At 41.3% G+C, this 16102-nt stretch overlaps 1 protein-coding gene across 7 annotated transcripts in view; it reads left to right on the forward strand.

Annotated features, from left to right (window-relative positions):
* grm7 (glutamate metabotropic receptor 7) overlaps nucleotides 1-16102 on the forward strand; it is a 272650-nt gene that overhangs the window by 10115 nt on the left and 246433 nt on the right. The window lies entirely within an intron of this gene.

Consider the following 16102-nt stretch of genomic DNA (forward strand, 5'->3'; position numbering starts at 1 on the left):
TGCTTATGTTTTTGTGATTATTTATTGGCTGTATTTTGATCCTGTTAATTTGTGTATCTATGTAGTTTTTACTCATTGATGGACTCAGTGCACTAGTTACAATATAGCATTACAATATAGTATAGATTTTTTTTTTTTTTTACATTTCATTGTAGATATTCTTTTCCTAAAATATTCTAAACTGAATATTTTGCACATTCTTTTGTAGAGAATGATATATCTCAGTTGTCTTAGTCTGGTTTTATTGCCTAAATTCAGGGTTGGAAAAGTGTTTTTATGCTGCCCTCTCTTCAAAAAATTAGATTTTAATCTCAACAAGACTTTTTACTTGGTTGAGTAAATACAAATGAAGTAAGGCAGGGACACGACTGTGGGTCGTTTTGGCCGATCTAGACGTCCTTGAGGGAGACTTTTTGTGATGCGGTCTTGATGATGAACCTTGGAACAGATCGGACTGACACTGAGGACGGAGTGAGACGGAGAGAGGCATCGGAGACGATAGAAATGTCTGGCGAAATGTGTGCGAGAGACATGACGTCAGAAACACATGCACACAGTTGGTGAAGTGACATAAAGTGAAGATTGGGGAGGGAGGGAGGGAGGAGTGGTAACTCCTCGACTCTGTCTGCATGTATGTGACTCTGCTGTCGTTCCTCCCTAGTTTTTGCTGTCTCTTGTTGAGCAAATCATCCTTTTCTGCTTCATCCTGCTAATGCCCTCTCAAGTCTTTACCAAGTCTGAATATGCTTCATAATGAGAGGGAATTACTGTGCGTTAAAGACCTCAAATAGTCCTGTCCCACTCCACATAGCTCCTACTGTTTTGTTTTTTTTAAAAATCCTTTTCCTATTATGTTTTAGGTCTCTAATGATATTCAAGAGCAACTTTTTGAGCTAGTAATTTACGTTAAGTGACTTTACCACACTGTTGAATGATCCTGGACACATTTTATAGTCTTTATTGCAGAGAAACTCCAGGAATTCTGGCCTCAAAAAATCTGTGAGAAATTCTGGCCTCTGCCCCCAAATTACTAGACGATGTCCCTCCCCACCCCCACCCCTCATACACCCCAGATGAGGTGTGGATTTACTTAATTCTTCAAAATCTTGTATGAAGTCCGGTGCCCTGATGCCCTGACATGTGCACAGACCTTTCAAGTGTTTGTTTCATTGAGGACGTTGGTTATTTGGTCCATTTTAACTTGGCCTCTGTAAAACCATGACCTTCAGTGAAATTCAGACAGTGTCTCCTCATCTTATGGACTGCTGAAGATATATATATTTTTTTATTTCTGATACACAGCTTAATAACTTTTGTAAGCTTTGCAGAGCTTTGGCTTTCAGGCCGGCCTAACTCTCACCAGTGGAAAGCTGATTTTGAAAAGAATTTAATGTCCAGGAAGCTCCAGAATTTAATGGCGGCTAAGCTCTGGCTGTTTTTAATAACAGGCACTGAAAGGCTACTTCACAGTGGGGGCTGAAAGTGTGTCTTCTGTCCCAAATATTTCAGGGCACACAGCACGACAATGCTGAATTTTCTGGGTAAACTGTGACCTCGAGTCATATGAAGATAAACAGAAATGAATTTTCTTTTCAGAGGAGTATGCATGATTGCCTCTTGTGATATTTAGCTCTGAAGAGTTCACAAGGAAATGAATTAAATGTCTCAATTGTCCTTGAAACCCATTTGAGCTTCAACAAGTCCTCCAACTAATAACTTTATATAAGTCGGTTGTACGAACCTTCTGATACGACCCATAAAAGTGCTCAAGTGGTGTACTGGATATTCATCGTCACGGCAACAATAGTAAATGTGCTTACGGCTGGGAATGGTCACAGTTTGGTTACATTTAGAAAAAAACTACTTGGTTAGGTTTAGGAAAAGATGGGGGTTACTTCCTTATGGTTTGAGGACCTTTGATGTCATGGTTACGAGAATGAACACGCAGGTAAGGATGTGCACTGAAAACAGCAAGTATGAGTATGGAAGCACGCGATGGATGGGGCGACCGCTGTGTGAAACTGATCCCACAAGTGTGTTCACATTGACAAGTACGGCAACGTGCAGGAAACTACAAGTACCCGGATGGTTGCACGCAAAACAGTCAAAAAGCTGAGTGTAAAACAATCGACACTACACCCTCAGCAGCAGCAGAAGGGGAGGGACCACAACAAGCCCAGTCAAGTGAGCGAAGCAGCCGGAAGACGGGCAACAATCATGATCACGTGTTGCAATCGGAATTTTTCTAGTGAGCGCACAACGGCAGCGTTTGATTTTGGACGACACGACTTTGCGCGCTATGCCAGTGAGTATACGGTGCACTCATTCTGAACCATTCATGGAAATATTATCAAAATCGCAACATGGACAAGAGCAAGATTCAAATCGCTTCAAGGAGCTTCAGTTTTTTTGAAAAAGGTAAAATGTGTCATAACAGACACACACTGTGACATAAATGAAGCATTGTGGTGCTACAGATATGCCCCCGTAGCATCATATTCTCCAGATGGAAGACAACATGTTTGTTTGGTACAAGTCCCAACAGAAATCACATCATCATCTGATTTTTAAAATTTGTTCTGTGAAGCAAAAATGACCATTCCAACTGAAATCACAACTCGTACCGCAAACGTACTATCTGCCAAAGTAATCGCAACATTATATATATGGTATATCTGAAAACAGCAAGTATGAGTATGGAAGCACGCGATGGATGGGGCGACCGCTGTGTGAAACTGATCCCACAAGTGTGTTCACATTGACAAGTACGGCAACGTGCAGGAAACTACAAGTACCCGGATGGTTGCACGCAAAACAGTCAAAAAGCTGAGTGTAAAACAATCGACACTACACCCTCAGCAGCAGCAGAAGGGGAGGGACCACAACAAGCCCAGTCAAGTGAGCGAAGCAGCCGGAAGACGGGCAACAATCATGATCACGTGTTGCAATCGGAATTTTTCTAGTGAGCGCACAACGGCAGCGTTTGATTTTGGACGACACGACTTTGCGCGCTATGCCAGTGAGTATACGGTGCACTCATTCTGAACCATTCATGGAAATATTATCAAAATCGCAACATGGACAAGAGCAAGATTCAAATCGCTTCAAGGAGCTTCAGTTTTTTTGAAAAAGGTAAAATGTGTCATAACAGACACACACTGTGACATAAATGAAGCATTGTGGTGCTACAGATATGCCCCCGTAGCATCATATTCTCCAGATGGAAGACAACATGTTTGTTTGGTACAAGTCCCAACAGAAATCACATCATCATCTGATTTTTAAAATTTGTTCTGTGAAGCAAAAATGACCATTCCAACTGAAATCACAACTCGTACCGCAAACGTACTATCTGCCAAAGTAATCGCAATATTATATATATGGTATATCTCCAGAAAAAGTCCGGCAATAGCCAAATAATTCAGCAGGGATCAGACTAATTTGAATTTCACAAAAACGCGCAGAAGAGACTTCTGCCAGATTAGCTGAGGGTAAATGGGTCAGATGTTGGAGACAAAGGGAGTAGAGGCCATCAGAGAGCCAGGGAGCCAACGCTGGTTTCTGTGTCCCTGCAATGCAACACTGAGTGGAATGAAATGAGAGGGCTAATTATTTTCCCGTGATAGAAAAGTCATCTGTTCCACAGCTGTTTTCACTTCATTACACCCCTGATGTTCATAAATGGCCTAGTTGGCATCAGAGTCGCACCACAAACACATTAAAGCTTCTCTCCCTGGACTGCCCCCCCCCCCATGGATCTTGGTCCAGGTCAGAGCCAGAAAAAGGTTTTTACAGTACATGTAGGGCAGTCGTGCAGCAGTAAACAGGGGTGTGTAGAAATACGACTGATGAGCAGGGAATCCTTTTTTCCAGCCTCTGTTTACTTCTCATTGACAGAGACGTGGCTGTAGCACATTTTCATGCTATGATTTCTGTGGCCAAAAATACCACAGTTAAAAGTCTGAGCAGGGTATTAATGAAACTAATGAAGTATTCATAATAGAGCTGAAATTGGCAGTGACAGGAACAAGATCACCACAAACCACATTGCTTTCAAATTTGATCTGTTATTTGAGAATCTTGTTTCAAATTTAACACCAGAGTTGTTATAAGTTTATTGGGTGTGTGACTGATAATCGATTGACCAAGCGTTTGTAAAAATGCTCAGATTATTCCAGTGACACTCTGTGGAACAGTTACAAGCTGGTTCCCACATGTATGTCTGAATTACTCCACTTTCCATTGAGTAGCATACAGTAGAGAAAACAAGCAGAGGTTTGTGTGTTTGATGAGCAGAGTGGAGCGGCAGGTGGGTGGGGCTAATATGCATATTCATGTAACTGTGAATACTTTGTGGCAAAGGTTTGTAGTTCCATCAGTTTTAATGGAAAAATGTCTAAATATACAATGTTGAGGAACAGAGGTGAGGTTTTAGGAAAAGCTAAGTTTTGTAAGAAGCTTCCAGTCGATGTCTTCCTAAGGCCTCAGATCAGAGGAAGCTGGGAATCATTGCAAAAATAAACTGCAATTATAATGGGTTTTTTTTTTTTTTTTTTAATAGACTTAACAATTAATCGAGAAAATAATCAGCAGATTACCTGATAATGACAATATGTGTCAGCTGCATCCCTGAAGCCAGCACACCTCCACTCATTACCTGCGTCACCTCCTCAGTTTGTCTCACATCTCCCCAAGTCTCTTGCTTCTCGTTTTTCTTTGTCTCGTTTACCTCTCTGTTTGCCTTTCCCTTCCTTCCCCTCCCTCTCTCCCTGGGCGTGCTTCATTAGGCCATAACACGGGGCAACTCAGCACAGGTGCACACTGAGGAGAAGCTGCAGGGTCATTAAACTCCCCCTGTCACCACACATAATGGAGCGTACCCCCTGTGTTAGCCATAAATTTTAGCGAGCATGAGGGCAAAATGAAAATAGAACTGCTCCCCATCCCTCTCCTGTAAAAATAAAAAACAAAACACGGTCACAGCAGCTTTTAATGAGAAGGGGTTCTTACTTTTTAATCAAGCGGGTTGGTATTGCTACTGCCCCCCCCCCCCCCCCCCCCCCCCCCCCCCCCCCACACTCTACACGAGCCAGATCATTAGAGTGGTGGGTGGGTTTGGGTGCTTTCAAAAGATAAATCATGATTGGATATGTTTTGTGGAGGTGGTAATGGGAGTTAATGGGCGGGATGTAAGCTACACCTCATTAGGTACATACAGTGTATTATGACTCCACCATATGTGACAATATTAATGTTGGTGCTGGTATTAGAGAAAACACATGCAGGATCAGGATTTCTTTTCCCCCACTCAGTTCACAAGGAACCAGACTTGGTTAGTTAGTTGCTTCTTGCACATTACAAGACAATTACACATTTAATTATATGGTGATTGCATTAAAAGTGCAAAGCAAAACCCAGCAGGGTTTTTCTCTTAGTGGCGACAGAATAAATGACAGCAGAATACAAGTAAATCTGAGGAAACACTGGTAGTTGGTAGAAACACTGGCACGATCACAAATCTGTCTGATGGTTAATAGCAGTTGTGTGAGTGGGGAGATTTACTAATCACTGTAAGGGGCCGCAGAATTTTAGAGTAACTTTATTTAATGGGGTATTTAATTAGTTCATTTGATTTACATGAAGTGCAGATGAATAGGATCTGATGGCAGCCTGTTTTGACACTTTTGCACGTCTTAAGAGCAGCGGAGTGTAAAATGAAGTGCTGTATGCTGCTGAACTGGGCGAAGTCAAGCTGAAACGATAAATTAATCTGTCTATTTTGATAATTGATTTGTTATTTCAGTAGTAAAGACAGCAGACATTTGCTTGCTTTGCTAAAATGGAAACTTCCTCTGTTTGATATTATAAACTGAGTCTCTTTGGGTTTCGGACTGTTGTTTGTTTTTTTGTTTGTTTGTTTTTCATTCAGTCATGAGCAATACCATATATTATACAAAATTTTCCGCGACCCAGGGAGGCTTGAGCCAATCCCAGCTGACGTTATGGACTTTAAGCAGCGACGGTTGAAGAGACGGCTACAGCACGACGTGTATGTCGTAGATTCCATCCTGACTCTTCCTATCGTTGCAGCCCAACTGGCTACTACTTGAAAACAACTGGTTTGCTGTTGTAGACACTTCGGCTGCAACAGCTGGAAGTGTTGAGATAGAATCTACACCATACACGTCACGCCGCTGCCGTCCCTTCAACCGTCGCTGCTTAAAGTGCCTGTTGGGCGAGGGCAGGGTCACATTGTCACATTGCTGACATATAGTGACAAACATCCATTCACGTTCACATTCACACCTGAGGACAATTTAAAGTTTAATGTTTTTTGTTATTTTATTATTTATTGACAAAACAACTCGTCAATTTTTTGAGAGCACCACTGGCAGATAAATCAATAACGAAAAGAATTGATACTTTTGGAACGGGAAGTGTGCGTTCATCCCTTTCGAGTAACTGAGAGGAAATATCAGTTGATGTCATCAGCTACAAGGAAAAAAAAAAAAAAGATCAGAGTGAATGAGTCATGAAAAGTCAGAGACGGAGACTGTAACTGAAACGTCTTCTCTCCTGCTCCTCGGATGAAAACAGGCTTATGTAACTTAATGAGTATTAGTGGCTGCTTCAGTCAGATCTCACTGGATAAGCAGGAGGAGGCCGCTCAGTGAAATCAGGAAAAATAACAGGTTGTTCCTCTCCTCTTTTGTCTTGTGTTGCTCAGCGTTGAGCTCTGGTAAAGTTAGTTTATAATTTGTTTCTCTCTCTCTCTTTCCATCTGTGTCTCTGCTGTGGTCTCTCTCCCTCTGTGTGGGTCTATTAAAACAGTGCTGCAGATCTTCCACCTGCTTCTCTCAGGTGTTTAGTTTTCTGCTGTGGTGGTAACTCTGCGATGATAAATCAAATCCAGTATTTTTATAATTTTCTCCTCCCTCCTTCTATATTTTATGCCTCTGAGCAAGGACGCCTTAAAATACGTAGTGCATGAGTCCGAACACACAGGTTCCAGCTGTGCCACTTCTCCTCCTTATTCTTCGGTGTGGTCCTTAAGTGCAGTGGTTCTCGAACGTTTACACATCAAGGACCCCTAAGTGGACCCAAATTTAACCGTGAACCCTAATGTGATAAGATTTTTGCTTTTAGATTTACAGAAAGTGTTTGAAACCCATGACAAATTCAGTCATAGATTCTATCATTGTGTTACTGATGCATGGATGGAATTATAATGAAAATAAATTTTTGGTGGGAACCTCCAGGAACCCCCTTGAAGACCCCTGGGGGTCCCCACTTTGAGAAGCAGTGCCCTATTGAGTAAGGACAAACATTATTTGACTGTTTAGCACCTGAAAGGGCCACAAATGTTCAGTAAATATCCCCCTGCCAAAAGGAGGCTACGCATGTCCGCCATGTTATCTGCTAATTAAACATGTAAGTCCATGCAGCTCAGATCCAGCGTCTGTGACCCAGATGCTGACGCTTATTAAATTATGACAGAGCATTTCTATTTCAACTGGTTCAGTTTTTCTGGCTTTCGAGCTTTTCAAGTACATCACCGGTCACATGACGTATTCAACCCATAACTGCAACAGAGAGTGAGATACACACACGGCAGAGAGACGAAACTAGAGAGAATGTCAGAGAAATAAGTGGGGAAGAAATAGAAAAAGAGGTATTGAAGCTGTTCAATTGTGAAGATGTGTTGAGATTGTTTATTATAAAAAAAAGGTTGAGACTGTTATGATGTGAAATGCCGTTAACAAAAAGAAGAGAAAGAGAAAATCAAGCTGCACTTTTTTTTTTGGGCCTATTTCATTGTTGTAAATTTAAGCACTTTATCTTATGAGTCACATTTTACAAACGCTCTCAGTTATGTACTTATTGCAGCCCGTAATTTTCTGGAAATGAGATCCCTCCATCAACCCCACCCCCTATTCCTCCCCACCCTTTGCTTGTGGAAATTATGTCAAACTGGATGTGAAGAGTTTTTAGATAATGGACTGCTGCTGGAAGTTAAAGATACCGCTTTACCTTGGCTAAGTCTGACGTCGCAGTTTTAGAAAATGAGACTGACGGGAAAATAACCAGCATTTTTTCGAGTTTTTCATCCCGGTAGGTTGAACAGGCATCAGAAGGAGTATGTAAACTGCATGACAAGAAGATTCTCCATTCAAACCGAAACTAATCCTGTTAGCCGGCGTGGCTGCTCCTGCCGGCTCCTGCCGGCTCCTGCAGGCAGGACAACCACCCCGTCCGTTCAGTGCGGAGTGGAAACACTTCCTCGGCTCAGAAAAACAAGCGATGATGCTGTTTTAAGTTCCAAATGTCAGACTTGGGTCAAACATTGTTTACATAATGCAGTGAGAAATATCCAACTGGTGGGTGTATTAACATAAATATTGAGAACCAAAGAGTTTAACATATAAAAAAGTCTGAGGTGATTGAGACTTTCCTGACCATTGGTGCATAATGGCTCATTTTAAATCACCTCTCAGGAGAAAGGTCCCTGCAGGGTGAATCCCTTTGTGTCTGGAGTTGGTGCAGGTGTCCTCTCAGTGCTCCAGGTCTATGTGTATGTCAGGTGCATCAGACACTAAGGGAGCCTTTAGACTGTGTGACGAAAAGGATCGTGTACGTTTATGTCACACTGCGTGAAATTGTGTGAAGAATGAAATAAAAAAAGAGAATATGAGAGCGAAGCGACGTCACCGGCTCGTGTCATCCATCTGCAACGCTCTGAATGTTCTCGAAATGCAGCAAAGTAATAAACAAGCTTCGGCCACGGTGCTGACACTTCTCTGCATCAAGAAACCTCAAAAGAGGAGGAGAAGGCAAGTGTAGACTGAAAGAGAGGGCAAAGTGTTTTTGTCCTTTAAACATTACCATTACTGAAAAATTGTGTTGTTTGGTTTGCATTCCTAATAATATGGGACCTAAATCCTAATTCTCTGACTTAGGACTCTTTCTTCTTTAAAGCTTCAAATCTCTCCCACTGATAACCTGTCTCCTATAAATGTATACTTTACTAAACTATTTTTCCCAATTGGTGGTGACCAACCTAATCGCTGCCTGGATTATGTTCAGACAAACCTTTCTTTAAATGCATGAAGCGTTACATTTATTTATCACACTGGGGTCGCAGTTGCAAATATTTCAGTTATTTCTGTATTAAACCAGAGCATGGTCATTCCCAGACCTTAACCATGTGCTAAACAGAAGCATTAAACAGTTTAACAATAATGATGGAGTCAGGACAAATGGATATTGTTCTGCAAGATCAGATATTATGGTAGAAATCAAACACGTCTGTGGGCATTTTCCTGATTTGATCAATTTCAACAATTTGGCCTCTTGCTGAAGACAATAATTAACAACATTTCCTCATTATATTTGATTATTAGCTTTTATCACAGAGAGTCCAAAATCACACAGTGTAAAAGGACCTTAAAGGTCCCATATTTTACCCTTTTCCAGTGTTTTATTTGAAGTGTTGATATCCATAAGATATATTTGTGGTTTTAGAACCCGAAAACCATCTCAGTGAAGTTTTACATCTGCTCGCTCAGGATTTTCTCTGGAGCTCTTTTAACAACAGTCAGCCAATCAGAAGAGAGGAGCCTCTCTTCCAATTTGCTGACTGTCTTCTGATTAGTCGAATATAAATATATCAGATTCCAGGTAAACCTGTAAATCCTGCAATGTTGGGATGGAGGGTCCATCTGACTCCTCCCACCCTGGACACAAACTCTTTGAGACACTCCCCTCTGGCAGGAGGCTGCGGTCCTTCAGGACCAAAACCTCTCGCCACAAAAATAGCTTCTTCCCATCTGCTATTAGCCTCATCAACAAGGCTAGAGAGCCCCACTGTTGCTGATCAATTGCACCAATCACCAGAAAAAATTCCTTGTATGTGAAAACATACTTGGCAATAAAACTGATTCTGATTCTGATTCTGATTCTGATGTGGGCTGGGCTTGGGGTGTGGCTGAGAGCAGTGGCTGCTTTGTTGTGACATCACAAAGTGACAGAGAAATGCACACAGCCTGTATTCAGAAACTGAGCCTGAAAACGAGCCATCAGGACCTCTGTGGACTGATTGATACTTTCACAGTATTGATATAGAACCTAGACCTGCTTTATAATCAAAAACACTTGGACATTTACCTTTATACAATATGGGACCTTTAATTTGTCGGTCAGTCTCCTGTCTGTCAGTATTTTTTTTTTTCCTACCATTTAACGGATTCTTGACTTGTCCAGGTTGTTTCTTTGCCTCCTGTGCAGTGCATACTGGGATACTGTGTGCTGTAGGGCCCTTTGGATCTGAGCAGGGAGAGGCAGCTATAAATGACTGAATCGATGGAGCAATTTGAACTGGATTTATCTGACACTCTGAAACTCCTTGATGTGGACACTCCCTCCAGACAAATCTGCTAATTCTATTTCACGCAGTGTCCAACCACACCACTGACTGTGAGGAGAGGCTTTGCCACTTTCGGGGACTGTATTCTATATTTTTGGGCGCCACACAGACTCATAACTCTCAGACACATTTTTTTGTTGACCTATATTTATTGAAGTGCCACAACAAGAGTGCTGATTCAATAAAACTGCAGTCGTGTTAGCTGTAGATGCCCCCACCTTGCATCACTACTTTTCCCAAACACTTCCAGGTGGGAGTGGAGCAACGCTGCAAATGCTGTGCTGAAAAAAGATCAAACCAGAATCAGTAGAGAAGCAATCAGTTACATTTTTGAGGTCATGATGCATGTCAGAACAATTTCAGAAGCTGTGTTTGGCAAAAAAAAAAAAAAAAAAAAAAAAAACGCAAACACCAAAGAGACAGTTTGAAAGGAGTCTTATCTTAGGGAACTTTGTTGCCTGTTACAGGGAGAACTGTCCCTTTTTATCTTAGTAAAAAAAAAAAAAAAAACCACAACAAAAAACTGCTGTTAATGAATATGAATGATTTATCTTCAAAAAAGCTACAAACTCTCTCCTCTAAATGAGACAGCATTGTGTTTTAAAAGCAGTATCCAATATAACAATTCCACACCTCAGAGTGTTTTGTTAAGTCGCTGCAGAACTGGAATGAATCATATATTATCCAATATCACAGCCCAACTCCTCCTTCATTATAACTGGCAAAGTGGCTATTTTTGCAAGTTTAGAAATGAATAATAAGAAGAACAGGGAATATGCAGGTGTTGGAAAGTCTAAAAAATATTGAATTTACTGTAGTGTCCTCAAAAAAAAAGTGGCTGCCTTAGGTATTAATATTAGTCATGAAATGTTTCTGTATATGATTGCGTCTGTCAGGAGACGTTCTCCACCGCTACGCCAACAGTGGGATTGTTGTGACAGTGGATTGAGGTGCAGGAGGCTGAGTTTCAGTCAGAATCATCAGACCTGCAGCAAACACTGTTATTACAGCTGCTACAGTAGAGAGGAAGGTCATCAGTTCGCAATGGACAAATATGAACAAAAACGTAAAGCAGCTATAATCAATTTATTGCCAATGAATGAGCAGGTTAGAGACCAGCTGGTGACCACAGAAGGTGGATACAAACAGCTGAGGTCCACCACTGGATTTTTGAGGCGGACACTGAAAAATTTATAATTTTGTTTTAACATGAACACGTAACAATAAACAACAATCTAGATAATGGATGCCATATATACAATGTATAGTTATTATCCATCAAGTTAATCCACCCATGTGTTATATCATTAGGAATTATTTTTACATATTGCTGGGAAGTGTTCAAAAATATGATGTGATAATATCACATTTTCATACTTATGACAGTGTATTGCACAGGGTCTACATGGTACTAAAAAGGTCGTAAAACTTTAAAATTTCACACATTCGGAGGAAGCAGCAACAAAGAGACTCCTCCCTCTCAGGTTTTTCTCTCCTTGCTCCCTCTAACCTCCCTCCTCATTACGACCCTCAATTCTCTCGCCGCCGCCTTACAAAGCTGCAGCCCTCGCATTCTATTAATCCAGCACCCAGGAGAGACTGCTTCCACTCTCAGTTGCTATTCTCCTTGTTTTGGGGCATCTCTGATTTGCTTCTCAGCCTGTCACAGCTGCTTGGGAAGCCTCTTTCTCCTCACTGTCCTTGCTAAGTATAAAAGAATTGCTGTGGTAGACTTAGTCAGCCCTCTGAGACGCAAGCAGCCACACAGCCGCCCATCTATTAGCAGCCGAAAAGCTCCTGTGGGTGCGGACACTACTCAGACTCTGTTTCTCTTGGTAGTTGGTGCTATTTTAGATTAAAAAGCCTTGATTCAGCTTGTTGATACTGATTTTACATTAGTGCAGGTTTGGGTTGAGATATATTTGACTCAGTGGGTCTGAGTGGTTTTTCATCCTTGGGCTTAAATTGAGCAAATTAACTGTCACCACTTGACAAACGACTCTAAACATAGATTTAAGCTCAATACTTGTTCCTGTCTTGTATGACTGGCCAAGACTCCGGAGGATGAATTCCTCAATGACAAAAATTGATGAGCAAAAACATGTTTCGCCTTGAGCTGGTCCTCAACAGATGTAGTCCAGAAAGACCCTGGTAGGAATATATGACAGTAAACATACAATAATTATTGAGCAAATTAGCCATGAGTGGGGATCCTAGACTTTGGGGGGCCCCAGGCAAGGAAGCCCATAACTGTGTCCTCTGATAAAAGCTCTACAATGTGCAACAGTAAAGGAAGAGCTCATCTGAAATAAAGAACATTTAACTAAAACTTGTTGCATTTAAATCATCATATAATCAGCAAAAAAAGAAACATAAAATGGATTTCATATTTATTACCACCTAATTCCCATAACAGACCCTCAGAACTGCCTGTGTCTCCAGCTAATGAAAGTGCTAATGTTCAGTCCTGCTCCATCAGGCTCTGCCCTCTTTTCACGAGACTATGTTTGTAATTACGGTTTGTACCAGACAACAGCAGACAATCTTTCCTCATATCATTTTGCACTGAGCATCATAGATATTATTTATATTTGTGCACAGCCGCTGCTGCAGAAACTCAGATGTCAGAATTACGAAGGGATACATTTCACACACAAATATTACAAACAAAAGGAACAAAAAGCTTGGCTGGGGTAATCAGCAAAATCAAAATAACCCATTTTCCGGCAAAATAATGATGTCAAAGTGTGTTAGGGTGCTGTAATTGTAACTGCATTTAAAATTTTGCTAATCTTCAAAGTTTCACAAGCTAAAGTTTTTTTTTTTAATTTAAATAAGTGATGTAATTCTAGTTAGTCCTATACAGTAGCCTGTATTAGAACCAGTGTACACAGACGAGCACAGGAAAAAGGAGCCAACACAGCAGGCTTCATGCAAGAAACAGATTCTAAAGAGGCACATACCAGTGATTCGAGAGGACCAGCGTCCACATATTTCTAAATCCCAACTCGTCACATACGGACCCTTTAACATTCATTAACAGCAGTAGAGTTGCAAGGAGTCACATCCAGAGTTCTGTCCTTTGCAGTTTGGTGTAGATTAGGGGATCCTGGCATCCAGGGAATCCTGAGCAGGAGTGATGATCACACCTCATAAGCACACACCCCTACATGTCCAGGTGGCAGCCATCAAGTTGAAATGACAAAGTTTGTGAAGTTCGGAGAGTTTGGTGGGTCAGAATCGGAACGTAGTGTACGGAAGACCAAACATCACAAACAAAGAGGTTCTGGAGGAGGATATAAAACTGCTCTTGCATGAAGGCTAATGTGCCTTTAGGTTTGTTTGTGATTGGGAGGAAAGTGGCTGACATGAGACAGCAGCTGCTGTAGATGGACCAGCTGGGTCAACTACCTTTCACTTCCTTCCACCAATTCATGTGCAAAGTAAAACTGTCATAAAAAGTAACTAGAACTGCATTAGTGCCTTTATATGGACCTTTCTATTGCATTTTGACAAGCCATTATATTATCTTTTTATCTCATTAGCTGACACTGCTGCAGGAAGACCTGCCTTGAGTTTGTACTTCAAGACTATTTAAATGTGATCCTTGAAACTCTAGGCCTCTGATCTTTGTTAAATGCTCTCCTGGCTTCAGACACTGATCAGTGAGAAAACAAAGCTCTTTCTGCTGTTCTCAAAAGTCACTTTTGATAAGAGGAAAAAAAAAAAGTCAGCCTGAGTGTAAATGTAAATTCTTGAAGCTTTTTTCTTTTCCAATGAGGAATTACCCCAGTGACATGATTTTTGCATGTTGTTTCAGCTCCTGTTTATTTTAACATATTTAGAGCTGCTGGTAGGTAGCCTACAGGCCTGCATTTAATTTTGGGTGAACCCCCACAGTTTCAGAAACAAGGTGTTGAGTATTCAGAGAAAACCTACTGTGCCAGACCCCGGCAGCCCCTCGCAGCACAGAGAGTCACACAGGTTCATCTGTAACGGGCAGAAAAGCCTGTCGGTGTCGACGTTATTCATCTAAGACCCCACCTCTGCGTTTGGATAATAACCTCAGATAGATGTGAGGATCAGGTTGAAAAACGAGCAGACTTGGCCTCAGCTTTGGTTGTAGCTTTTAGAGATAGACAGTGCAGAGCCATATTGGATTTACATAGTAAATAATAGAGTTTAACTAAGAGTGAGCAGCAAGGTTCCTACTTCTCTATGTAAACCTACATTTCTGTATTGTTTTTTATCTTGTGTCTTTGTGTATTTGCCAATTTTTACAGTGTCACATTACAAATGTGCTGTCAGGGGCCAAACACAAACAGGGTCTGGATGCACCACGGTAAATATAAGCTTAATAACTTCGACATATAACTTTTAGAAACTTTCTGCTTGTAAAATTTGTCAAACCTGCTCACTGAGCCACATCATGTTGTGATGGTTCTAGCTAAATAAACCTGTTTTACTAACTTACTGGTGTAAATTCACCACCGAAACTACAACTGCCGTCTTGTGGGAGGAATGAAGCCTCTGATGAGTTTGGACAAATCAGGCGTCATTTCGGATCTACCTGTGTCACATGTTCATCTGCTGTGTAGAGGCGGGGCTTGCATCCCTGCTACCCGCTCTGTGTTTGTGTGAATTAAAGCTGCAGTTGTTTTCCTGCATTTTACATTTACAGTAATGCAAAGGTGATCAAGCATCTACTGTTGAGTTTGTGAAGCTTTTACAGCTCACTGTTGTGGGTGTGCTGTGAAAATGCCATCAACATACCAACTAATGTGAACGCTAAAATGTTATTTACTGTAGTGATCAACATCGACGGCACCGGCGCAACCTGCCAAAGCCAATCAGCATCTCTCAGAGGCCGAATGTACAGTACAAATAGTCCAACATTAATCTGAGCAATGACCGCTTTGAGCTGCTACTGCTGGAGATTTGTGGAAGCCTTTTCACAAGCTCGTTCTTTGGCACAGTGAGGAAAATACAGCGACGAGGCTCCTGCCAATTTGCAGCAGTAAAAAGTCGCGATGGTATTTATGGTACATTATGTTTTCAAATGATTCTCAGTCACAGATATAAAACGGTATAGACAGGTCACAAGTGCTCTGCTCCGGTGTTCATAGTTTCCCACTTAACCAGATGATGCTTGTTGCTGTGGATACCGCTCAAAGGCACTGGATGTACTGTCAGTTAATTAAGGTTCAGTGTATGTTGATGAAGTCGCATCTACCCTGACATTCCTACACATCGACTGGACGGTGACAAGAGTGAGCATGCAGTAATATATACTCATGTTTTAGGTAATGCCAGACAATGCTAGGAGAAGTAGTGTAAGCACCAATACAGCGTAAAATACTGCATTGCATGTATGTATTGCAAGTCCTACAATTAAAAGTATTACATATAAAAAATGTTAACTAAAAATATTTCTCTTTCTCACTTCTTTGTGTGTTTCCAATCAGTCAGTCAGTCAGTCAATTTTATTTAAAGTGCAGAATCAGTATGCAACGATACACTTTACAATTAAAGAGAATACATGACACTAAATTGTTTCCAGGCAACAGTCTCTGGTTAAGCCTCTTATTTTGACAGTGTCGGTTCCATCAAGTTTCCTCTTAGTGGCACAGATTCCAGGACACATGGAGCAGGGTCAGTCAGATCTCCCTCAGACTTCTG

The sequence above is a fragment of the Trachinotus anak genome, unplaced genomic scaffold (assembly GCF_046630095.1).
Source record: "Trachinotus anak isolate AG129_WGS33_773 ecotype Australia unplaced genomic scaffold, CSIRO_AGI_Tana_v1 ptg000013l, whole genome shotgun sequence".
In the NCBI taxonomy this organism is placed as follows: domain Eukaryota; kingdom Metazoa; phylum Chordata; class Actinopteri; order Carangiformes; family Carangidae; genus Trachinotus; species Trachinotus anak.